General features: G+C 38.7%; 1 pseudogene; it reads right to left on the reverse strand.

Annotated features, from left to right (window-relative positions):
* Positions 1–7,952: 7,952 nt before the first annotated feature.
* LOC137771481 (PC4 and SFRS1-interacting protein pseudogene) lies at positions 7,953–9,968 on the reverse strand (annotated as a pseudogene).
* Between the last annotated feature and the right edge of the window lie 17,651 nt (positions 9,969–27,619).

Consider the following 27,619-nt stretch of genomic DNA (forward strand, 5'->3'; position numbering starts at 1 on the left):
TCCCTGTGCTATACAGTAGGTCCTTATTAGTTATCTATTTTATATATAGTAGGGTGTATTTGTCAATCTCAATCTCCCAATTTATCTCTCCCCCAAACAGGGATATTCTTAAAATATATAAACTTACAATAAATCACATAAAATTATATTGAATTACATAAAGAACAAAAAATACTATCACTTACCACTTCCTAATTATTTTACTACATTTTGCTATTACCTATGCCCATGAGGTTATTTATATCTGTTATATCTGCATGATGGAAATACTATATGCTGGTATGATGTTCATCTCTTCCTAACTCTGCGTTCAGTGACATCACATTGGTAGCTTGAAATTGGCCACCCTGGGCCATAAGACAGCATGACAGGCCACCGTGGAGGTTACACAACCCAGTTCTCCCATAGTCACACTATGGTGATTTTCACCTACTTAATTGCCTACATGACTAGCTACAAAAATGGCTCAGGGTCAGAAGATGGTTAGGTCATGCAGTTTGGCACACTCAGCAAGGACATGCCGGGATGTCTGAGCCCAGGATGGGACTGCCTCTCCGAACAGCTATGGATACAGGAGTTCAGAAGAGTCAGTGAATGAAAGCATACTGAGAAGCAATTGGTTACACAGGATTTATGATATAGAGTATAATATATTTATTATCTGTCAATTATATACTATACATCCTTTGTATCAATAAAATTTTAATAAACACGCATGCATACATCTATACTTTTTTTTTTTAAAGGGCTGTTAAACAGTTACCAGCATACCACTAGATGCCTTCCATTATAGAGTCTTGTTAACACGATAACCTGGATCCAAAGGAAAGGGTGCAGGAAAAGAAGGGGAAAGGGTAATTTGTCAGTGGCTTCCGGGTTACAAACCTTGAGAAAAATCCTAGGAAAAGGATCTTCATATGTAGGTAGGGACCCAGTGCTAGACGGCATAAGACCCCATAAGCATGTAGAGAGGCAGTCTGAGATGTGCAAATTTCCCACCTTTGATAGGGGATCTAAACAGCAGATCTCTCTAAAGACATCAACATAGATATCACTCTGAAAGTGTACAGGGGAGAAGCAGGGGGCTGGAAGAAAATGGAGTCTCCCTTAATTTTTTCCCTCTTTCCTTCCCTGCAAAATATCTAATTTACTTGTTAAAGCCAACCTCACATTGTTTATCCAAAGTGTCTATTTTCTGGTCCTAATTGATACTAATTAAAATCAAAATAAAATTGCGACTGTAAAACTTGGCTGGGGTTTTGAGCCACTGCCAGCATGCCCACAACCAGTGAGAGTTACTCTACCAACACTCCTGTTTGGAAACTCCAGGTATTTTAATAGTGAAGAGATGTGGGGAAAAAAAAGAGAAAAAACAGTACTTTCATTCTAAAATTTCTTTCCAGCTGCTATTATGGAACATAAGAAAAATAGAACCTAACTCATTCTTTATTGAGACTGAGGATCTTTGTTCAAAAATCGAAAAGTAAACATGGTATGTGTGAATAAATACTGATATGAATCTGGAATCGTTAAATCAGTTGTTTAGCATTCGGTGCTAATGAAGCTAGACTCCTGGGTTCTGTCCCCCTACAGACGGGTTATCTTTACCTGGAGGAAAAACTCTGATCCTCAATTAGGAAGACATTCCTTTTGGCAGAGTCATCTTGCAGGTGCAATAATGGGTCATTTGGGTACTGGGCAAGAGTCTATGAATGATGGTTAAAGGCAAATCAACTACCACCAGTCCTGGAAAATAACTCAAAAGTCCACATTTTATTGAGGGTAGGTCATTAATGATTTGCTAATATACCCTACTATAGCACTGAGTTGAGTATAAAGCTGTGTCTTAAATCATACCCAGAGGAGATTGTTGGAAGTGTCAAGAGTTCAAGAGGTGTGGTAGAAAGAACATACAGCTTTGATTTAGATGTCGGGGTTCTGCCACTGCTAAGTTAATTTTTATTACTGTATGCTAGACGTAATGTTAAGTTACTTACATTTTCTTTTTACTCCTCTTAAAAATCTTGTGGGGTAGGTACTTCTGCAGCTTCCTTTCCTAGATAAGAAGAGGTTAAGTAACTCACTTGATGTTACATAGATAAGCAAGTGAGCTGGCATTTGAGCTTAGGTCTGTAGAACTTCGAAACCCAGCGCCTTAACCTCTCTGCTCCCTTGTCTCTACCCCAGATACCTTGTATTTAAGGTAGAGTTGCTTAATTGCTCTGAGCCTTGGTTTCCTCTCTTATATAATGGTGATAATAATGCCTGCTTTTCTCACTTGAACAGTACAAGAGTCATGCAATAGTGTAGGTGGATCATAAAAGGTTGTACAAATATAAAGCATTATAATTCTAATATTGGCATGAATCCTAAAAAGAACATTATATAGCAAGATTAGTATTTAAATGCAATACAAATAGGTCAACATTTATCCTTGGCCAATGTTTCTGATCTATTCATTTATCAGTTTATTTTTTTTTTAAGAGATCTTAGTTGAGCCACTTGAGTGGTAGAAAAAATACTTGACTTTGGAGTTAATCAATTAGGAAATTCTGAGGATAAACTCTTTTTTAAAAAAATTTATTTATTTATTTATTTTTGGCTGCGTCGGGTCTTTGTTGCTGCGCACGGGCTTTCTCCAGTTGCGGCGAGCGGGGGCTACTCTTTGTTGTGGTACGCAGGCTTCTCATTGCGGTGGCTTCTCTTGTTGTGGAGCACGGGCTCTAGGCTCGCGGGCTTCAGTGGTTGTGGCACTCAGGCTCAGTAGTTGTGGCTCATGGACTCTAGAGCACAGGCTCAGTAGTTGTGGCGCACGGGCTTAGTTGCTCTGCTGCATGTGGGATCTTCCCGGACCAGGGCTCAATCCATGTCCCCTGCATTGGCAGGCGGATTCTTAACCACTGCACCACCAGGGAAGTCCCCACACAATAATTTTAGAAACGTAATTTGGAGATGCAATTGTGAATCAAGCTTTTCTGAGTCTGCCCTGATGACTACACAACCATTTTCCATTTCACAGTTGAAGTGCCACGTGGGAACTATTTCCCTTGCAAGATGTCATCATATTTATTTCATAAGTACTCAAATTCTCAACGTGGCTCTTGTCCTCACAGAGCTTCCTCTAGATTTGTGGACTAAAAAAATGTGTACACTTAAAAAGTTGAAGAGCATAGCCTAGAATTACTGCCAGGTGAATGATACGTAGAACCACAAATGCATTTCAAAGAGAAAATTCTTTTTTCCAAAAATACCTCAGGGAGATGGTGAATGTCCATCTTTGTCTTTAAGGATGTGTAATATTTGGATATGATAAAAAGGAGGGACGTTCTAGGCAGGGATCAAAATGTGAATAAAGGTCTAAGAGGAATTTGCAGAGTACATTTAATTAGTAATGAGTATTAGCAGAGTGTTAGGGGTATGTTGGGGACCACAGGGAGATGAGTCTGGAAAGGGATATTGGGACAGCACAGAAGGCCTTTAATGTTGTACAAAGGAATTTGAATTTTGTCCTACAGAGGATGGTGACCAACTGAAACGTTGGCAGCTGGGGAGTGCCATGAACACAGAGGGAAGATTTATCTGGTGGTGCTGAGATAGTAAGGAGAGAGACTGGAGCCAGAACACTAGTTAGAAGTTTATTCCAATAAATTGTTAGGATCATGGCCAAAAGGACACATGTGTCAAGAAATGTTAAAGAGGGAGGATAAGAAACCTTTGTGAGTTAGAGACAGGGAAAACGCAAAGATGCTTTTGCAAGTGGGTAACGGTAAGATTAGTGGTCATATGACAAAAATAGAACAATAAGGAGATGGAATTTGGGGAGGAAAGGAGGAGGGTACTTTGATGTAAGAAATTTGCTTTTAGTCTTAAGACTTTTGATGTGATGTTGAAGTATACAAGTAGAGATGGCCAGGAGTGAAATAAATATAAAGGTGCCAAGTACAGAAATCTGAATTCTGATGGTGCTGAAACCCTTGTCTGACAGCTTGAAACTGTGAAACTAAGAGATTCTGAATAATTTAGACGACAAACACTTTAAAATATAAAATCCAACTTGTCACTAGTTATTCAGATTTTATTTTAGTCTCATAATGAACTGGAGAAAGAATCTACTGTCCCGTGTATTTTTTTTTTTTAGTTTTATTTATTTTTGGCTGCATTGGATCTTTGTTGCTGCGCACGAGCTTTCTCTAGTTGTGGCGAGCGGGGGCTATTCTTGTTGCAGAGAACGGGCTCTAGATGCGCACGCGGGCTCAGTAGTTGCTGCATGTGGGCCCTAGGCTGCGTGGGCTTCAGTAGTTGCGGTGCGCGGGCTCTAGGGCACACAGGCTTCAGTAGTTGTGGTGCGTGGACTTGGTAGTTGTGGCTCGCGAGCTCTAGAGCACAGGCTCAGTAGTTATGGCACACAGGCTTAGTTGCTCCGTGGCATGTGGGATCTTCCCGGACCAGGGATAGAACCCGTCCCCTGCATTGGCAGGCGGGTTCTTAACCACTGCGCCACCAGGGAAGTCCCCATGTATTTTTACATGTAAGGAAAAATGATGGTTTTTAAAAGTCATTAATTCCCTCTGAACCTACCCGGTAGGATTTTTTAAAGTGAGGGATAATTCATATACTATAAAATGTAAAAATCTAACGATGAATTTTACACACACACATTAACTACCACCAAGATCCAGCACCCCAAAAAGCACCCTGGAAAGTCCTCTCCCAGACCACACCCCCGAGGATAACCACTATTCTGACCATCCACATAGATTATTTTTGCCTGGTTTAAAAAAAATATGTATTTTTTTCCTTTGGGCTTAAATGCATTTTTCCAACATTTTATTATGGAAAAATTTAAACATACATCAAAGTGGAAAGAATTTTATAGTGTACATCCATATATTTACACCCCAATTCTACCGTTAACATTTTATTGCAGTTACTCTTTGAGATTTAAATTTATCATCTTGATTTTGTTCTCTGTTCATCTCATCTGTTCTTTGATACTTTTATCCTTTTATACTGTCTTCTTTTCTGATTATTTTTTACAGTCTCACGTTACATTTTATCTCTATTATTGGCTTATTACCTATACTCCCTATTCTAGTAGTTTCTCTAGGGTTTATTTTAATTTAATATTTAAGTCCACTTTTAAGTTAACATTAAGCTACTTCATGTATACTTCATGTATAATAAAAGACCCTTAGGACAGTTTACTTCCATTTCTCCTGTCCCTTGTGCTCTTGGTGTTGTACATTTTGCTTCTGCAAATGTTATAAACCTCATAATACATTATTATTTTTACTTGAAAGAGTCATCTTTTAAAGAAATTCAGAAAATCATTTTAAAAAGTGTCTTTTATATTTACACACATATTTAACCATTTTCAGTGTTCTCCATTCCTTTGTGTGCAGCCCAATTCCCAATTTCTATCTGGTATTGTTTTCCTTCTGCCCAGAGAATTTCCTTCAGTATTTCATGTAATGCAGATCTGCTGGTGATGAATTAACTGAGTTTTGTTTGTTCAAAAAAGTTTTTATTTTGTCTTCATTTATGAAAGATATTTTTGCTGGGTATAGAATTTTAGATTGACAATTCTTTGCAGTATTTTAAAGATGTTTCTCTCTTGTCTTCTCACCTGCATGTCAATTTTATCTTTGCTCCTCTGTAATGTATCTTTTTACTTTGGCTGCCCTTAAGATTTTCTCTTTATCACATTGGTTTTCAACAATTTGATTATGATACGTCTTGGTGTGGTTTTCTTCATTTTCTTCTACTTAAAAAAAAATTAAGCTTCTTTATGAGTTTTTAGTTTTCATCAAATCTGGAAAAATATCCACTATTAGTTCTTCATATAATTTTTATGTCCATTATCTTCCCCCATTCCCCTTTTTCCATGGGACTCCAACTACACATATGTTAGACTGCCTGATATTTTTCCATAGTGCACTGATGAACTGTTCATTTCCCTCAGTATTTTCTTCTGTGTTTCATAGCAGTTAATAATGCTGTATCTTTATATTTAGTCATCTTTTTTCCCTGCAAATTGTCTAATCTGCTGCTAATCTCGTTCAGTGTATTTTTCAGTTCAGATGTTTTTTTCAACCCTAAAAGTCCCATTTAGGTTTTTTTGAAAAGTATTTTCTGTTTCTCTGCTCATCAGGATCATGTTTTCCTCCACCCTCTTAAACATATGAAGTACATTTTTTTTTTTAAGTACATTTTTAATACTTATACTAGCTGTTTTAATGTAACTGTTTGCTAATTCCACCGTAACAGTTTGCTAATTCTATCATCTGTATCATTTGGGTTTGTTTTTACTGATTTTTCCTCCAGGTTATAGATACTTCTTGATTCTTTACATGCTGGTCATTTTTATAAAAAAAATTATTTTTATTTGTGGTAGGATATGTAAAGTACATAAAACTTACCATTTTAACTATTTTAAGTGTACCTTTCTGTAGTGTTAAGTATATTCACATTCTTGTAAAAAAAACAATCTCCAGCACTCTTCATCTTTTTTTTTTTCCAAAAGATAACATTTCCTTTATTTTTATCATTTTGAGCTTACGTTTTAGTAACCCTGTGTCCCCAAATAATACAGTTTCTATGACCAAGTATACTCTCTTGGAAGCAAATCCAGAATTCCAGCACAGTTTTATAAGTGGCAAAGAAGTAATTTACTAGTAGACTTTGATAGAAAAATTCTTTAATCAAAACAAGTTTACATGTTGACACTTATGGCTTAACTAGAATAAATCTGTCCAAATTTAAATTGTATTAAGGACCAAACAGATATAATAGCAAGAGTTCCCTCAAAACAGTGGGTCCTAGTTCCATTGTAAGACCTCTCAGAAGCAAAACTCCAATTACTGAAATGTTTCAAACTTTTCATCTATAGATGAAAACAATTACCCGAGAGGTCAAAGCATACGATGCATGTCACATGCAAACACTGGTAATTAAGCCTTTTTCCCATATTCAGTTTCTAAACATGAGAAGTGTCTTTTAAGCTACTGCAAACCACCAACTGACCTAGTATTCAAAATATCTTAGAAATGCTCTCTGTTAAGTTACCCTTAAATTTTGTGTTAACCTTGGTTCACCCTGATTTAGTCCATATCCAGGAATATACAGACAACTCCTTTACTTTTGTCTACTGTGTTTCCACTTTTTGCAATCCTGTCACATGTATGACATAGAAATAAAAATTCCCTTCTGGTATAGCCATGTTTTCAAATAGGTTAGTTTCCTTATATAGTATTTACTTTTATTTACTGCAAAAGCATTATGGATTGCATTTTTTCCAATTAAAAAAATACTTAGTGACTTCTTTAATGTGTGACTTTTAAAAAAATTCAGAAACTCGAGACATTTCTCAAAAATAAACTTTTATCATTTAGTTTTCAGTTTCAGCTACTAGTGCCTGTAAAGGATCTTAAATGGTTGAACCCTAAAGCCAGATTCATTCCTATATATACTCCTGCTCGCTGCAGGAAACTCATGTGACTTCACTGAATTCCCAGCCACAAAACTAAATTACCTTCAAAAGTTAACATGAGTTTTGTACCCCGTAGAACAGTTCAACGTCAGTTGGATATCTAGTTGTCATACAAAAAGGCATACAGACCACACATTGTTACAAAGCAGCAGGATAATGTAGCACAATGTAGACTGAGATTAAAATTAACTTTTGATAAAAGAAGGGAGGGAGTGAATACTTGTATAGAAGTAACATTTTATCTACTGTAAAAATGATTAACTTCTACAAAACCCATAAACAATGAAAAGACAGTCTGGTAAATCCAAGATTTGTAAAAACTATGCACAAAACCCACAGTATTTGGGAAAAGAGGAAAGGTTTATACAAGTAGCAGTTTTAAAAATGTAACCTTTTTCTACTATCAATTACACATTAACATACACACACTGATTGAAAATATACTACAACCAATGTCTGGAAAAGCAGTTTAACATTTCCTAAAATGGACTTTCCCTCACATTTACTGTATAATGTAGCTGTTAATACTGCACAAGTACAATTAGCAATGTTTAGTCACTTTTAAACAAAGGTAAGGAGATTTCTCCCTCAAAGCAAGTTTTAAACATCAAAACCTATGCTTATAAAAATTTAAAACTTTCAGCAGTCTAAATATTTCGAATGAAAACCATTACAAACTTCTCAAATGTTCTTTATATTCCAGGTATGTCAACCTAGTTATCTAGTGTAGAATCCTTCAGAGATATTTCAGTCTCTCTCTCTTCACTGGATGGCTTTTTCTTAATGCTGGCCTCGTGGTGGTCTTTGCTTTCTTCATTGCTGTCTCCATTATGTTGTGGTTGATTACTGTCTTGAGCATCTGATCCTCCATTTAGAGTCTTTGAACCTGTTTGTTCCTTTTCTAGCTTTTTGTTTGGCCCTTTCTTCCCTTGATCTTTGGTTTTATTTGCTTCCTCATGCTGCCTTTGTTCGGCAAGAGATTTATTCAGCACTTGTGTGATCACAGAATCTCCTTCACCAACCAAAAACATGTTCTTAAACTTGTTATACAACATTGTAGACTTTTCCATGACAACCTGACTAACTTTGAATCGCCGTATTTTTTTCAGTGTTGTAATCATCTCTGTGTGTTTTTGAGCTTGCTGCATTGTGACCTGAAGTGAAGCAAGTTCATCCAAGGCCTCAATACATCTGTTCACATCAAGATTATCAATTTTGAGTGAATTTTTAATTTCAGCATGTATCCTTTGAAGTCGAGAATCCATTGATGTTTCTCGCTTCTCCACTTTCTTAACTTCTGGCTTCTTTCCTTCATCTTTATTCTGCTGCTCAGTTTCCATTTGTTCCTCTTGCTTGCGTTTTCTGTCTGCTGCTTCTTTCGCATGTTGGCCTTTCAGCATATTCCTTCTATGAGCAGTCTGAAAGTTTCTTCCACCTTTTCTCTTCTTTTCACCTTCTTGATCATCTCCTTCCTCTTCAGAATCAAGAGGTTGATGTAAGCCCTGTTTTAGCTAAATTTTTCCTTTTTGATTCAACTTCTTTTTTCCCCTCTTTTTTATCTGGCTCTTTTCTTGGCTTATCTTCTTCCTTCTGGCCTTCTTCATCCTTTTTAAGCTGCTTTTTAGGTTGTTTTTCCTCTTGCCCTTTTTTCTTACTTTTGTCTTCTTCAGTTACCATGTCACTCTCCGAAGGACAGGGCTGTTTTACCATTTTGGGTCTGCCTCTTGGCTTTGGAATCTTGACTTCTGTAGCTGCAGGTCGTCCTCTTTTAGGACTCACTTTTAGATTAACAGATGCTGTTGCTGTAGTCACTACTCCTGCCTCCTCGGTTTCTACTTGTTTTTCTGCCTTTCTCTTTCTCCCTCTTCTGGCAGCTTTTGGAGTGGTTATGTCAACTGCTTTAGTCACATCCTCGTTGCTGGCTTTTTCTTCATGGTCAGTATCTTCCTTTGAAACACTAGTTTCTTTTTCTTCAACTTCAACATCAGATGACGCATTTGATTGTTTAGTTGATGCCTGTTGACTTGAAAATTTCACTTTCGGATTGTTATCTATCTCCCATAAACCTTCATTAAAGCCTTTTCGTTTATTTGGTTTGCCGTACTTTTCCTTATTTTCTGAGTAAGGAAATATGTCCTTTGGGCCTAAAAAAGCAGTCTCATGAGTTCCAAAAAAGAAAATGGGTAGTTTGTTTGTGGGTGGTTTTACAGCTCCATCAGGAACTTCATCTACTCGAGCTGGCCAATGAGGATAACCTTTCATCTTGGCGAAGATGAGGTCCCCAGGTTTGAAATCGCGAGTCATGTTTCGGGGGTGAGGCCAGGGGTCCGAGCACAGGGAGGAGGTGTGGCGGTGCGGACTGCGAGGGGATGCGGGAGGGCGGACGGCAGCCGAGGCTCCCGCGGCGGCGGGAGGGGGAGGATGCCTCGGGGTGTCCCGACGCGCCTGCCGGGGCCGCGGGTGCTGAGGCTGCGGTGGCGGGCCGGCCGCCTCTGCCCGCGTCCACGCAAGCCACCTGCGCCACCGGCTGCCGCAGAGGCATCTCAACGGCTCCGAATAGCAGCCGCCGCCGCCGCCGTCGCTGCGCTCCTCTTCATCTTTTAAAAATGAAACTCTACACCCATTAAAAAACAATTCCCCACTTGCCCCTGCTAGCCCCTGGCAATCTGCATTCTACTTTCTGTTCTTATGAATTTGACTACTCTAAGTACCTCACATAGTGGAATTTGACTTTTATGATGGACTTACTTCCCTTAGTAGAATGTCCTCAAAGTTTATTCATGTTGTAGAATTTTCTTCCTTTTTTAAAAAATTATTATTTATTTATTTATTTATTGGGCTGTGTTGGGTCTTCGTTTCTGTGCGAGGGCTTCCTCTAGCTGTGGCAAGCGGGGGCCACTCTTCATCGCGGTGCGCGGGCCTCTCACTATCGCGGCCTCTCTTGTTGCGGAGCACAGGCTCCAGACGCGCAGGCTCAGTAGCTGTGGCCCACGGGCCCAGTTGCTCCGTGGCATGTGGGATCCTCCCAGACCAGGGCTCGAACCCGTGTCCCCTGCATTAGCAGGCAGACTCTCAACCACTGTGCCACCAGGGAAGCCCGTCTTTTTTTCTTTTTTAAAAGTTTTATTGGAGTGTAGTTGATTTACAATGTTGTGTTGGTTTTAGGTGTACAGCAAAGTGAATCAGTTATACATATACATATATCCACTCTTTTTTAGATTCTTTTCCCACATAGGCCATTACAGAGTATTGAGTAGAGTTTCCTTTGCTATACAGTAGGTCCTTATTAGTTATCTATTTTATTGATGTGATTTTAAATGTGATTTTTTACTTTCTCTTTCTGATATTTCATTGTTAGTATGAAGAAATGCAACAAATTTCTGTATATTAATCCTGTATCTTGCTACCTTGCTGAATTCATTTATTGGTTCTAATAGATTTTGTGTAGAGTCTTTAGGGTTCTGTATATAGAGTATCATGTTATCTGCAAATAGTGACAATTATTACCACTTCCGTTCCAATTCGGATACCATTTATTTCTTTTTCTTGTCGATTTCTGTGGCTAGGACTTCCAAGACTATGTTGTATAGAAGCAGTGAGAGTGGGCATCCTTGTCTTGTACCTGAATTTAGCAGGAATGCTTTCAGCTTTTCACCATTGAGTATTATGTTGGCTGTGGGTTTGTTGTAAGTGGCTTTTATAATGTTGAGATATGTCCCCTCTGTACCCACTTTGCTGAGAGTTTTTATTGTGAATGGATATTGAATTTTATCAGATTCTTTTTCTGCATCTATTGAGATGATCATGTGGTTTTTGTCTTTTGTTAATGTGACATATCACATTGATTTTGTGTATGTTGAACCATCCTTGCAACCTTGGAATGAATCCAACTTGATCATGGCATATGATCCTTTTTATCTATTACTGGATTTGGTTTGCTAATATTTTGTTGAGGATTTTTGCATATTTTATTGGCCTGTAATTTTCTTTTTTTGCAGTGTCTTTGGTTTTGGTATAAGGGTAATGGTGGCTTCATAGAATGAATTTGGGAGTGTTTCCTCCTCTTCAGTCTTTTGGAATAGTTTGAGAAGGATCAGTGTAAGTTCTTCTTTGTATGTTTGATAGAATTCCCCAGTGAAGCTTCTGTTCCTGGACTCTTGTTTGCAGGGAGTTGGTGTGTGTGTGTGTGTGTGTGTGTGTGTGTGTGTGTTTAATTACAGCTTCTATTTCACTTCTAGTGATCAGTCTGTTCAAATTATCTTTCTTCTTGACTCAATTTTGGTGGGCTGTATGTTTCTAGAAACTTGTCCATTTCTTCTAGGTTGTCCAATATGTTGGTGTATAACTGTTTATAGTATTCTCTTGTGATATTTTTGTATTTCTGTGGTATCAGTTGTTAATTATCTTCTTTTATTTCTTATTTTGTTTGTTTACATCCTCTCTCTTGGTGAGCCTGGCTAGAGGTTTGTCAACTTTATCTTTTTAAAAAACCAGCTCTTTTATTGATCTATTGTTTTTTAATCGCTATTTTACTTATTTCCTCTCTGAGGTTTATTATTTCCTTCTTTCTGATGACTTTGGGTTTTGTTTGTTCTTTTTCTAATTCTTTTAGGTGTAGGTGTTAGGTTGTTTGGGATTTTCCTCCCATCCTTCCTTCCTCCCTTCCTTCCTGAGGAAGGCCTGTATCGCTGTGAACTTCCCTCTAAGAACTGCTTTTGTTGCATTCCATAGATTTTGTAAGGTTGTATTTTCACTGTCTTTTGTCTTCACGTATTGTCTGATTTCTTCTTTGATTTCATCATTGACCCATTTGTTTTTTTTTAGGAGTGTGTTTCCATGTGTTTTTCTTTTCCTGTTTTTCCTTCTGTGGTTGATTTCTAGTTTCATACTGTTGTGGTCAGAAAAGATGCTTGAAATAATTTCTGTCCTCTTAAATATGTTGAGGATTTTTTTATGTGACCTAGTATTTGATCTGTCCTAGAGAATGTGCCATGCATGCTTGAAAAGAATGTGTTATTGTTATTATTATTATTTTGCATGTAGTGTCCTGTAGGTACCAATTAAGTTCAACTCATCTATTGTGTCATTTAGGACCTCTGTTGCCTTATGGATTTTCTGTTTGGAAGATCTGTCCATTGATGTCAGTGGGGTGTTAGTCTCCTACTACAATTGTATTGCTGTGAATTTCTCCTTTTTATGTCTATTAGTGTTTGTTTTATATATTTAGGTGTTCCTATATTGGGTACATATAGGTTAATGAATATAATATCCTCCTCTTGTATTGATCCTTTAATTATTATATAGTGTCCTTCTTTGTCTTTCTTCATGGCCTTTGTTTTAAAGTCAATTTTGTCTGATGTGAGTATTGCTACCCCCTCTTTCTTGTTTCCATTTGCATGAAATACTTTTTTCCATCTCCTCACTTTGAATCTCACTTTCATCCTGAAGTGAGTCTCTTGTAGGCAGCATATTGTAGGTTCTTTTTTAAAAATCCAATCTGCCACTCTGTCTTTTGATCAGAGCATTTATCCATTAACTTTTAAAGTAATTATTGGTATGTGTTGCCATTTTAAACCTTGTTTTCCAGTTGATTTTGTAGTTCTTCTTTATTCATTTCTTCTTCTTTTTGTTTTTCCTTCTGTGGTTTGATGTTTTTCTTTTGTATTGTATTTGAGTTCCTTTCTTTTTGGTTTTTGTGAATCTATTGTATGTTTTTGATTTGTGGTTACCCTGTTTTTCAAGTATGTTGACCCATAACTGTATCTACTCACTTTAAACTGATAGTCATATAAGTTCAAACACATTCTAAAAGGTGTACATTTTTTTTTTTACTCCCCTCCGTCGTATTTTGTGATTCTGATGTCCTATTTTACATCTTCATGTTTATCCTTTTGCTGTTACTTGTAGTTATAATCGTACTTACAAAAATTTTTTGATTGTTTTTTAATCTATGTACTGGCTTATTTATGTGATCTTGAAACCTTTTATATATTTGCTCTTTCTATTGTGATTTTCCCTTTCCTATAGATTCTTGCTTCTTTTATATTTAGAGAAGATCTTTCAATATTTCTTTTAGGGTAGGTTTAGTATTGCTACATCCTTTTAGTTTTTGCTTGTCTGAGAAATTTTTTATCCCTCCTTCTAAATTATAATCCTGCTGGGTAGAGTATCCTCGGTTGCAGGTTTTTTCCTTTTAGGACTTTGCAGGCCAGAAGGGAGTGTCATGATATATTCAAAATCTCTGCAGGGAAATCAGCTGATAGCCTTATGGGGGTTCTCTTGTAACTGACTCTTTGTTTTTCTCTTGTTGTCTTTATTTATTTAAAATATTTATTTATTTATTTTCCTTATGTTTTTTGGCTGTGTTGGGTCTTAGTTATGGCACACGGGATCTTTGTTGAGGCATGCGGGATCTTTTAGTTACGGTGGGTGCACTGTCTGCTCAGGCTTCTCTCTAGTTGCAGCATGTGGGCTTCTCTCTAGTTGTGGCATGTGGGTTTTCTCTCTCTAGTCGTGGTGCGTGGGCTCCAGGGTGCGTGGGCTCTGTAGTTGTGGCATGTGGGCTCCAGAGTGCATGGGCTCTGTAGTTTGTGGCATGTGGGCTCTCTCTTTGAGGCACGTGAGCTCGATAGTTGTGGCATGTGGGCTTAGCTGCCCTGTGGCATGTGGGATCTTAGTTCCCTGACCAGGGATCGAACCCACGTCCCCTGCATTGGAAGGTGGATTCTTTACCTCTGGACCACCAGGGAAGTCCCTCTCTTGTTGTCTTTAGAATCCTCTCTTTATCTTTAAACTTGCCATTTTAATTATGATTTGTCTCTGTATGGCTCTGTTTGGGTTCATCTTGTTTGGGACCCTCTGTGCTTCCTGTACTTGGATATCTGTTTCCTTCTTTAGATTTGGGAAGTTTTCAGCCATAATTTCTTCAAATACATTTTTGATTCCCTTCTCCCTCTCTTCTCCTCTGGAACCCCTATTATGCTTAAGCTGTCATGCTTTATGTTGTCTCATTGATCTCCTGTCTTGCTTTCATTTTTTTTTCATTTGTCTTTGTCTGCTGTTCAGATTGGGTGATTTCCATTATTCTACTTTCCAGATCACTTATTCATTCTTTTGCATTATTTAGTCTGGTATTCATTGCTTCTAGATTGTTTATTTTGGCAATTGAGTTGTCTAGTTTTGATTGGTTCATCTTTATAGTCTTTGCTTACATTATCTGCATATCTATCAATCTTAATTCCTTAGTATTTTTATTATCCCCTTTTTGAGCTTGGGCTCTAGTAGACTGGTGAGGTCTGTTTCATTATTTGTTCTTTCAGGGGATTTCAGTTGCGGGTAGTTCCTCTGCTTTTTCATTTTACTTAACTTTCTCTGTCCCTGTGAATTTAGGAGAAATAGTTATCTACTCTGGTCTTGAAGGGGTGTTTTTATGTGGGAGTGTCCCTGTGTAAACTGTATGAGTCCAGTATTTTTGGTGGAAGGGCTGTTTTTGGTATGGATGCCAGCCACGTCTTTCCTCATGGTGTGCTGGCTGTTATCCCCTTGATAGGGGGGTGGTTAGTGTTTCGGTATCCAGGGCCTGTGCTGGATGTTGGGCGGGGCCTCTTCTTTGCTCTGTGGCTATCATTATAGCCCTGTTGGGGGTGGGGTCTTCTCCCCATTTATTGGAGTGGAATCCTGGAGGGTCTGTGGTCTTTGAATGCATGCTTTGTCCCAAAGGAGGTGACTGCTGAAGCAAGTGAGGCCTGTGTGGTCACAGCGAACCTATGTGCTGCCTGGTGCCTGTGTCCATGGCTCTGCCCAGAATCAGCCCAAGGTTTTATCCCTTTTTCTGTTGTGTTTGTCCCAGACCTGGTGCTAGACTCTGGTGTGGAGTGGGCTGGTTCTGGGGACCAGGGTGCTGTGGCTGCAGGAATTGAAGTGGTTGTGCTGCCACCTGGGAGCTGGGCTGCCTCTGTACCAGGGCTCTCCCAGGACCTGTCTGCCCCAGATCCAGCTCCAAGCTGTGGTGTGGGGTGGGTGGAGCTGGAATGCTCCCACTGGGAAATGAAGCACTGTGTGTTCCTCCCCAGAGGTTGCGTACTTCTCCCTAGGAGACATGCATTTCTGTGGTGCCACCCAGTGTGTGCACCAACAAAGTCCACTGTGGCTGGACCCGTCCCTGCCATGAGAGTACTGACAGTGGGCTCTGAGGTTCGGCCTGGACCACACCCCAGGCCCTCTAGGCTGTCTTCCTGCAGTTGGACTGAGTCCTCTTCCAGGGTGCATCCTCCCGAGAGTCAATGCCTAGCCACTGTGTGTACCTGCGGCCCCACCTGGTACGTGTTTCAGACTAGGAAGTGAGATGAGGCAGCAGCTGTCAGGCCTGGTCTCTCTCAGCCCTGATTGCTAGCAAGCCAGCGTGTGCTCAGTCCTCGCGAGCAGAGTCCAGGCGCCTCCAGCCCGCTCTCTGTCTTGGTGGACCTCCCAGCGGGCAAGGTGGCTCCCCAAGGTGAGTGCCTGCCCATGTGGACCTTCCCTCCTTCGCAGATCCCTCCCAGTGGTGCTGGTCTCATCCTGATGCCTTTTTTCCCCCCATCCTATCCAGTTATGTGGAGATCTTTCTCACAGCTTTGGTTGTATAAGAGATCTTCTGCCAGTTTCCAGTTGGTTTTCTGTGAGAATTGTTCTGCCTGTAGATGTATTTTTGATGTGTTTGTGGGGGGAGGTGAGCTTCATGTCCTCTTGCTCTGCCATCTTGATCCTATCTGCCTGGTCATTTTTGATTGAATGCCAGACATTACACATTGTACCTTGCTGCTTGCTGGATTTTGTTGTATTCCTTTACAGATGGAGGCTTTGCTTTACGATGCATACAAATTACTTGGAATCAGTTTGATCATATTTTAAAACTGATTTTACTTTTTTTAGGGCAGCTTCTAAGCAGTCTTATGCTGAGGGCTAATTTGACCCCAGTACTGAGGCAACATCCTTTTGAGGACACTGTCTAATGCTCCATGTATTAGGCAGTCTTTCACTCAGGCTAATTGGAAAATAAACTGTTCCAGTCCTGTGTGAGCTTCAAGACTTGTTCTGACTAGTGATTTCAGGTGGTTCTTTAATTGGCCTCTCACAATTTTCTTCCGCACATTTGCAGACCAGTACTGAAAGACGTGCGTGTACTCCCCACCCGCCCGCACCCCCCCCCCCCCCGGCCCGCGCCAAAGATCTCTGAAGCACTCGCTCTCAGATGCTTCCTCTTCTCTACTATTTTGTCTCTCAAATTCTAGCTGCCTTGTTGAATTCTGAACTCTGTCTCTCCATTCAGTGAGCTACAACCTGGAAATTATCTCCCCAGGTCACTAGCAGGGGAAATGATAGGACTCATCCCTTCTCTCAGCCATCACTCATCCTCTCTCTAATTATTTAAGGTGAGAGGGTAGATTTAGTCTCTGTCACTCCACCATAGCCTTTACCTGTGGTATATCCTCTTCAGTCGGATTGCTTTCACTCAGTATTATGTCTGAGATTCATTTTTATTATTGTACATATCAGTAGGTTTTCTTCTATTACTGTGTGGTATTCCACTGTATAAATATCCCATAATTTTAATTTTTTATTTCTTCCATTGTTGATGGATATTTGGGTTGTTTCCAGTTTTTGACTATTACAAACAAATTTGTTATGAACATTCTTATACATGTCTTTGGTGGACATAAACACAGGATCTGTTTTTGAAAAGTAACTTCTGAAATCATTTGGAAGACCACATAGTATCAGGGCTTAATCCACATATGTTTTTACCAATGATGAATCTTCAGGAAAAACTCATGACTTTGTAAATTATTGGTAGGAGTGAAGGGAAGCTGTTCATCAAATATATTCCTGTACAGTGTACCAAGAGAATTGTGTACTTCTATAATGCCATCCTTAAAGCTCAAAGGTAATGTAAAGGTCAGTTTACTGCCCACCTTATTTGAAAAATTACGCAATCACCCACATATCACCACAAAGTAATGCACATATGCTGAGATCCCATGCAGAGACACAGAGTACTATATAGAATAGTGTAACTTTAATTAAGATTTGCTATTGAATCCTTATTCTGTATCTCTCTGCTTATCCTTAAGCAAGCGATTCAACTACTTGCCTTAGTTTCTTAACTAGTGAATAGTGATATTCTTACACATCTTAGAGGTGTGAAGATTGGATAAGATAGCAGATGTCAAGCACCCAAAGTAGTGACTTTTCTGGGGGACACGCTAAGTTCTCAAGGAAAGATCAGGACAGAAAAACTATAGTTGAGAAAGGAAGCATTCTCCCTGAGGAGTGCGTATGTAAGCAAAAGCATGGAAATGGCAATTTATTTGGCACCGTCCTAAAATGATGGGCTGTGAAGTTTGGCTAGAAGAGTGGGTTAAAAGTAGTAGTTATTGAAAGATTTCGGTGGAGAGACAGGTTGGGAGCAGATTTAAATATTATTACATGTCAAGATGAGTGGTTCAACTCTGTCTTGTGGGGGAGTGATTTTTTTTTGTAGGGAAGGAAAATGCACAAGTGTCTGGGGAGAAAAGCAGCTTGGCCAAGTTGAAAAGTTTGAAAAGAGAGGAGGCAGGAGGCACAGGAAATCTGTGCTTTCCATGGATGAGCGGACTCTGTGGGACACTTGCATTTCCTAAGAGAAGATCCTGTTGAACTAGTCAGGCAGACTTGTTCTCTGTTCTCTTCTTGGTCCCTTGCTTTGGGTGATTTCTTTCCCTTTTCTCTCTGCCAACTCATGTTCCAGTCTTCCTTCTGAACCTGGCTCAGAATTCATCTCCACCAAAAGATCTGTTTGGTGTCTGGTCTATAACTGATTTTTAATTGGGGTCAGTGATCCATTAAAGAAAAACGGTGTCCTGTTCTGAACTACAGGACTGACTGCCAAGAGATAAGCCAGAGTTTTGTAGACGGTGTTGGGAAACTGCATCAGTAAGTGTCAGATCAGCCACTCTCCAGAGGAAATCGGAGAGTGGATCTGATGGAAATGAAATCAACCCTTCTTCATTACATTTTCCTCTTTGTGTACTATTCTTGGGCTGATGCCCAGGTCTGGGAAGAGGAGAATGAATATAGCTCTGAATGGGTGAGCTGTGAGTAAGCATCTGTGTTCTTGGATACCATAGCCTAGGGAGCAGGAGGAGGTCAGAGCCCTTAGGAGAGGAAATGGAAGGATTTTAATTAACGCAAGATATGCCCAGCATGCAGGTCTAGGACAAATGGAAAAATCTGCAACAAATCTATTTATGAAAAACGTGTGAGGCTGCTCTTATACTTGCTCCTATTTTGTAACAGTAGAGTAAAAATAGGTCTTTAACAGTATTTAAGTTTGTATTTGGCTCAAATACATATTCAGTTCATTGCTTGGTCACTTCAGTCAGTTTTCTTCATTTTCAAGTCAGTTTTATTGAAGTATAATTTACATAAATAAAAGTCAGTCTTTAAGTACACTGTTCAATGAGTTTTGATAAATGTTTACAGTCGTGTAACCACTGTCACAGCCAAGATCTAGAACATTCCCACAACTCCTAAAAATTCCCAGTTCTTCTTTGCAGTAAATCTCATGCTTCTGTTTCTATCCTCAGTTAATGATCTGATTTCTCTCGCTTTAGTTTTGTCTTTTCCAGAATGTTACATAAATCAAGTCTGGCTTCTTTCACTTAACCTAATGCTTTTGAGATTTATCCATATTGTTTTATATATCAGTATTATTTTCCTTTTTATTGCAGAGTGGTATTCCATTGTTTGAAAGTACGAAAATTTGTTCATCAGTTCACTAGTTGGTGGACCAGTGGGTTGTTTCCAGTTTTTACTGATTAAGAATAAACTTGCTGTAAACATTTGCATGCAGGTCTTTGCATGGATACAGGCATACCTCTTTTTATTGAGCTTCACTTTATTGCCCTTCCCAGATATTGTGGGGTTTTTTTTGTTTTTTTTACAAATTGAAGGTTTGTGGCAACGTTGCATCAAGCAAGTCTATCAGTGCTCTTTTTCCAACAGTATTTGCTCACTTGATGTTTCTTTGTCACATCTTGGTAATTCTATCAATATTTTAAACTTTTTCATTATTATATTTGTTATGGTGATCTTTGTATCAGTGATCTTTGTTCCTACTGTAATTATTTTGGGGCACCATGAACCATACCTATATAACAGTGAACTTAATAAATGTTGTGTGTGTTCTGACTGCTCCACTGCCTGGCTGTTCCCCCATCTCTCTCCCTCTCCTTGGGCCTCCCTATTCCCTGAGACACAATAATATTGAAATTACGCAAATTTAATAACCCTACGATGGCCTCTGAGAGTTCAAGTAAAAGGAAGAGTTGCATGGCTCTCACTTTAAATCAAAAGCTGGAAATGATTAAGCTTAGTGAGGAAGGCATGTTGAAAGTTGAGCGTTGAGCTAAGCTGAAAGCGAGGCCTCTTGCACAGACAGCCAAGTTGTGACTGCAAAGGAAATGTTCTTGAAGGAAATTAAACGTGCTACTGCAGCATACACGCAAATGATAAGAAAGTGAAACAGCCTTATTGCTGATAAGGAGAAAGTTTTAGTGATCTGGATAGAAGATCAAACCAGCCACATTGTTCCCTAAGCCAAAGCCTAATGCAGAGCAAAGCCCTAACTCACTTCAGTTCTGTGAAGGCTGAGAGAGGTGAGGAAGCTGCAGGATAAAAGTTTGAACCTAGCAGAGGTTCGTTCATGAGGTTTAAGGAAAGGAGCTGTCTTCATAAGATAAGGGTGCAAGATGAAGCAGAAACAGATGATGATGTAGAATCTGGAGCAAGTTCTCCAGAAGATCTAGCTGAAATAATTAATGAAGGAAGTTACACTACAGAACAGGTTTTCCATCTGTAAAAAATACAAACACGTGGAGGCTGAACAACACACTACTTAATAACCAAGGGATCACTGAAGAAATCAAAGAGGAAACCCAGAAATACCTAGAAACAAATGACAATGAAAACACGATGACCCAAAACCTAAGGGATGCAGCAAAAGCAGTTCTAAGAGGGAAGTTTATAGCAATACAATCCTACCTCAAGAAACAAGGAACATCTCGCATAAACAACCTAGCCTTACACCTAAAGCAGTTAGAGGAAGAAGAACAAAAAAACCCCAAAGTTAGCAGAAGGAAAGAAATCGGAAAGCTCAGATCAGAAATAAATGAAAAATAAGTGAAGCAAACGATAGCAGAGATCAATAAAACTAAAAGCTGGTTCTTTGAGAAGATAAACCAAATTGATAAACCGTTAGCCAGACTCATCAAGAAAAAAAGGGAGAAGACTCAAATCAATAGAGTTAGAAATGAAAGAGGAGAAGTAAAAACTGACACTGCAGATATACAAAGGATCATGAGCAATTACTACAGGCAACTCTGTGCCAATAAAATGGACAACCTGGAAGAAATGGACACGTTCTTAGAAATGCACAACCTGCTGAGACTGAACCAGGAAGAAAGAGAAAATATGAACAGACCAATCACAAGCACTGAAGTTGAGACTGTGATTAAAATCTTCCAGCAAACAAAAGCCCAGGACCAGATGGCTTCACAGGCAAATTCTATCAAACATTTAGAGAAGAGCTAAGACCTATCCTTCTCAAACTCTTCCAAAATATAGCAGAGGGGGGAACACTCCCAAACTCATTCTACGAGGCCACCATCACCCTGATACCAAAACCAGACAAAGATGTCACAAAGAAAGAAAACTACAGGCCAATATCACTGATGAACATAGATACAAAAATCCTCAACAAAATACTAGCAAACAGAATCCAGCAGCACATTAAAAGGATCGTACACCATGATCAAGTGGGGTTTATCCCAGGAATGCAGGGATTCTTCAGTATATGCAAATCAATCAACGTGATACACCATATTAACAAATTGAAGGAGAAAAACCATGTGATCATCTCAATAGATGCAGAAAAAGCTTTTGACAAAATTCAACACCCAGTTATGATAAAAACCCTCCAGAAAGTAGGCATAGAAGGAACTTTACTCAACATAATAAAGGCCATATATGACAAACCCACAGCCAACATCGTCCTCAGTGGTGAAAAACTGAAACCATTTCCACTAAGATCAGGAACAAGACAAGGTTGCCCACTCTCACCACTATTATTCAACATAGTTTTGGAAGTGTTAGCCACAGCAGTCAGAGAAGAAAAAGAAATAAAAGGAATCCAAATCGGAAAAGAAGAAGTAAAGCTGTCACTGTTTGCAGATGATATGATACTACACATAGAGAATCCTAAAGATGCTACCAGAAAACTACTAGAGCTAATCAATGAATTTGGTAAAGTAGCAGGGTACAAAATTAATGCACAGAAATCTCTGGCATTCCTATACACTAATGATGAAAAATCTGAAAGTGAAATTAAGAAAACACTCCCATATACCATTGCAACAAAAAGAATAAAATATCTAGGAATAAACCTACCTAAGGAGACAAAAGACCTGTATGCAGAAAATTATAAGACACTGAGGAAAGAAATTAAAGATGATACAAATAGGGACTTCTCTGGTGGTTCAGTGGTTAAGAATCCGCCTGCCAATGCAGGGGACAGGGGTTCAAGCCCTGGTCCGGAAGATCCCACATGCCGTGGAGCAGCTAAGCCCGTGAGCCACACGGCCCACGTGCCCGTGCTTGGCAACAAAGACAAGCCACCACGATGAGAAGCCCGCGCACTGCAACGAAGAGTAGCCCCTGCTCGTCACAACCAGAGAAAACCTACGCGCAGCAATGCAGACCCAACGTACCCCAAAATAAATAAAAATAAAAAAAAAAGAAAAGATGATACAAATAGATGGAAAGATATACCATGTTCTTGGATTGGAAGAATCAACATTGTGAAAATGACTCTACTACCCAAAGCAATCTACAGATTCAGTGCAATCCCTATCAAACTACCACTGGCATTTTTCACAGAACTAGAACAAAAAATTTCACAATTTGTATGGAAATACAAAAGACCCCGAATAGCCAAAGCAATCTTGAGAAAGAAAAACGGAGCTGGAGGAATCAGGCTCCTTGACTTCAGACTATACTACAAAGCTACAGTAATCAAGACAGTATGGTACTGGCACAAAAACAGAAATATAGATCAATGGAACAGGATAGAAAGCCCAGAGATAAACCCATGCACATATGGCCACCTTATCTTTGGTAAAGGAGGCAAGCATATACAGTGGAAAAAAGACAGCCTCTTCAATAAGTGGTGCTGGGAAAACTGGACAGCTACATGGAAAAGAATGAAATTAGAACACTCCCTAACACCATACACAAAAATAAACTCAAAATGGATTAAAGACCTAAATGTAAGGCCAGACACTATAAAACTCTTAGAGGAAAAAACATAGGCAGAACACTCTATGACATAAATCACAGCAAGATCCTTTTTGACCCACCTCCTAGGGAAATGGAAATAAAAACAAAAATAAACAAATGGGACCTGATGAAACTTAAAAGCTTTTGCACAGCAAAGGAAACCATAAACAAGACAAAAAGACAGCCCTCAGAATGGGAGAAAATATTTGCAAATGAAGCAACTGACAAAGGATTAATCTCCAAAATTTACAAGCAGCTCATGCAGCTCAATAGCAAAAAAACAAACAGCCCAATCCAAAAATGGGCAGAAGACCTAAATAGACATTTCTCCAAAGAAGATGTACAGCTTGCCAACAAACACATGAAAGAATGCTCAACATCATTAATCATTAGAGAAATGCAAATCAAAACTACAATGAGGTATCATCTCACACCAGTCAGAATGGCCATCATCAAAAAATCTACAAACAATAAATGCTGGAGAGGGTGTGGAGAAAAGGGAACCCTCTTGCACTATTGGTGGGAATGTAAATTGATACAGCCACTATGGAGAACAGTATGGAGGTTCCTTAAAAAAACTAAAAATAGAACTACCATACGACCCAGCAATCCCAGTACTGGGCATATACCCTGAGAAAACCATAATTGAAAAAGAGTCATGTACCACAATGTTCATTGCAGCTCTATTTACAATAGCCAGGACATGGAAGCAACCTAAGTGTCCATCAACAGATGAATGGATAAAGAAGATGTGGCACATACATACAATGGAATATTAGCCATAAAAGGAAACGAAATTGAGTTATTTGCAGTGAGGTGGATGGACCTAGAGTCTGTCATACAGAGTGAAGTAAGTCAGAAAGAGAAAAACAAATGCTGTATGCTAACACATATATATGGAATCTAAAAAAAAAAAAATGGTCATGAAGAACCTAGGGGCAAGACGGGAATAAACACGCAGACCTACTAGAGAATGGACTTGAGGATATGGGGAGGGGGAAGGGTAAGCTGGGACAAAGTGAGAGAGTGGCATGGACATATATACACTACCAAACGTAAAATAGATAGCTAGTGGGAAGCAGCCGCATAGCACAGGGAGATCAGCTTGGTGCTTTGTGACCACCTAGAGGGGTGGGGTAGAGAGGGTGGGAGGGAGACACAAGAGGGAAGAGATACGGGGACATAATGTGTACGTATAACTGATTCACTTTGTTATAAAGCAGAAACTAACACACCATTGTCAAGGAATTATACTCCAGTAAAGATTTTAAAAATTAAAAAAAACAAAAACAACAACAACAGAAAAGATTTTTCAGTGTAGACAGAAGAGCCTTCTATTGGAAGAAGATGCCATCTAGGACTTTCATAGCTAGAGAGGAGAAGTCAATGCTGGGCTTCAAAGGACTGGCTGACTCTCTTGTTAGGGGCTAAAAGCAGCTGGTGACTTTAAGTTGAAGCCAATTCTCCTTTATCATTCTGAAAATCCTAGGGCTCTTAAGAATTATGCCAATTTTACTCTTTACCCTTTGTGCTCTGCAAAAGTGAACAACAAAGCCTGGATGACAGCACATCTGTTTACAACATGGTTTATTGAATATTTTAAGCCCATTATCAACACCTACTGCTCAGTAATAAAATATTTCTTTTAAAATATTTTTGCTCATTGACAATGCATATGGTCACCCAAGAACTCTGATGGAAATATACAGCAAGATTCATGTCATTTTCATGCCTGGTAACACAACACCCATTCTGCAATTCATGGATAAGGGGTCATTTTGGCTTTTAAGTCTTACTGTTTAATAAATACATCTTATAAGGCTATAGCTGCTAAAGATAGTGATTTCTCTGATGGATCTGGGCAAAGTAAATTGGAAACCTTCTGGAAAAGATTCACCATTCTAGATGCCGTGAAGAACATTTATGATTCATGGGAAGAGGTCAAAATATCAACATTAACAGTTAGAGTTAAGAAGTGGGTTCCCACCCTCATGAATGAGTTTGAGGGGTTCAAGACTTCAGTGGAGGAGATAGTTACAGATGTGGTGGAAATAGCAGGAGAACTACAATTAGAAGTGGAGCCAGAAGAAGTGACGGAATTGCTGCAATCTTATGGTAAACTTCCAGGATGAGGAGTTGCTTCTTATAGATGATCAGGGTAGTTTCTTGAGGTGGAATCTACCCCTGGCAAAGATGCTGTGAAGACTGGTGAAATGACAACAAAGGATTTAGAATATGACATAAAACTTAGTTGATAAAGCAGTTGGCAGGGTTTGAGAGGATTGACTCCAATTTTGAAAGAAATTCTACTGTGGGTAAAGAGCTACAGAGAAATCCTTCATGAAAGGAAGAATGGATTGATGCTGCAGACTTCATTGTTGTCTTATTTTAAGAGATTGCCACTGCCATCTCAACCTTCAGCACCACCATCCTGATCCGTCAGCAGCCATCAACATGGAGGCAAGACCTTCCACCAGCTAAAAGATTACAACTTGCTGAAGGCTCACATGATGGTTAACGTTTTTTAGCAATAAAATAGTTTTAAATTAAGGTATATACAGTGTTTTTTAGACATAATGCTATCTCAGTTAATAGACTATACTGTAGTGTAAACGTAACTTTTATATGCATTGGGAAACCAAAAAATTCACGTGATTTGCTTTATTGCAATATTTGCTTTGTTGGGGTGGATTATAACAGAATCTACAGTATCTCCTAGGTGTACGTGTATGTATTTTCATTCTTTAGGGTAAATACCCAGGAATAGGATTGTTTGATCATATGGTAGGTATATGTTTAACTTATAAGAAATTGTCAAACTGTTTTCCAAAGTGGCTGTACCATTTTGCATTCCTATCAGCAAAGTGCAAGAATTCCAATTGCTCTCCATCCTTGCCGTTGTCAATCCTTTAAATGTTAGCCTTTCAGTGGGTATATAATGGTATCTCATTATGGCTTTAATTTGCATTTCGCTAGTGATAAAAAATATTGAGCCTCTTTTCCCGTTTTATTTGATATGTATGTTTTGTTTGAAATGTACATTCAAATATTTTTTGTCCTTTTTATTAATGGATTGGTTGTCTTATGATTGAATTTTGAGACTTCTTTATATGTTCTGAGTATAAGTTCTTTATTAGATATGTTTTGTAAATATTTTCTCCCAGTATGTAGAAAATCTTTTGATTTTCTTAGTTTCTTTTGAAAAGCAGAAATTTAAATTTTGATGTATTTTAAAATGCATCAAATACAAATATTTCAAATTTTTGATGCATCAGTTTTTCTCTTCCATGGTTCATGTTTTTTTGTCCTATATATAAATCTTTGCCTAACTTGTGATCACAGAGATTGTATCCTTTGCTTTATTTTGGACACTATGTAGTTTTAACACTTACATTTGTGCTTCCTAATACATTTCAAGATAATTTTTGTGTATAGTGTAGGTAGTTTTCCTTTTTTTCCCCCATATAGATGTCCAATTGTTCTAGCACTCTTCGACTTCAGAAGACTATCTCCACTTAAAAGACTTCTCCCCATTGAAATATCTTCATTCCTTCAGTGAAAATCAATTGATCATATATGTGTAGGTCTATTTTTGTTCTGTTGATCTATATGGCTATCCTTATGCCAACACCATTACTGAATACTGTAACTTTGTAGTAAATTTTGAAATCAGGTAGTATAATTTCTCCAAATTATTTTTTTTTTCCAAAATTAGTCTATCCTAGGTCCTTTCCGTATAAATTTTAGAGTCAGCTTGTAAACTTCTAAATGCTTGCTGGGATTTTGCATGGGGAAGCATTAAATCTGTACATCAATTTGGAGAAAGTTGCCGTCTTAACAGTACTGGGCCTTCTGATCCGTGCATACAGCATGTCTCTTCATTGACTTCAATCCTCTTTAAGACTGTTTAGAGATGTTTTGTAGTTTTCTGTATATAAATTTTGCATATACTTTGTTAGATGTATCCCTAAATATTTCATGTTTGGAGGCTGTTTTAAATAGTATTGAAAAAGATTTCAATTTCCAGTTGATCATTGCTACTGGTATTTAGAAACATAAATAATTTTTGTATATTGACTCTTGTGTACTACTTTCCTGGGGTTGTTGTAACAAACCACCACAAACTGGGTGGCTTAAAATAACAGAAATTTATTTTCTCACATTTCTGAAGGCTAGAAGTTCCAAATCAGAGGGCCGTTAAAGTTGGTTCCTTCTAGCGGCTCTGGGGAAGCTTGCGTTCCATACTTCTCTCCTCGCTTTATTCCAGTTTTTGCCCATGTGGTCATATTGATTTTTCCCTCCATAAGAGTCTGTGTCCAAATTTTCCTCTTCTTGTAAGGACACCAGTTATTGGATTTACAGCTCACCCTAACCTCATATGGCTTTGTCTGAACTTGACTACATCTGCAAATACCCTATTTTCCAAATATAAGGTCATATTCATAGGTACAGAACATCTATTTTGGGAGGACACAACCCAACCCACAGCACCTTGTGTCCTGCAACCTTGCTAAATTACTAGTTCTACTAGTATCTTACTTTACTAGTATCTTTTTGTAGATTCTTTAGATTTTTTATATAAATACCAAGTCAGTTTACTTCTGACAAAACATTAGAGCTACATCCAAACAAAAATCCTTTATGTTAACCACAGCTCTGGGGCAACCACAATAGGATTAAAGGTTCTTTTCTTTTTCCCTTTAAATTGTTTGTGATAGTTACAGTCTTGACTAATGACCCTTACGCTGGTCTCCCTCAATTCTTTTAAGAGCCTATTCA

The sequence above is a fragment of the Eschrichtius robustus genome, chromosome 11, assembly GCF_028021215.1.
Source record: "Eschrichtius robustus isolate mEscRob2 chromosome 11, mEscRob2.pri, whole genome shotgun sequence".
Lineage (NCBI taxonomy): Eukaryota > Metazoa > Chordata > Mammalia > Artiodactyla > Eschrichtiidae > Eschrichtius > Eschrichtius robustus.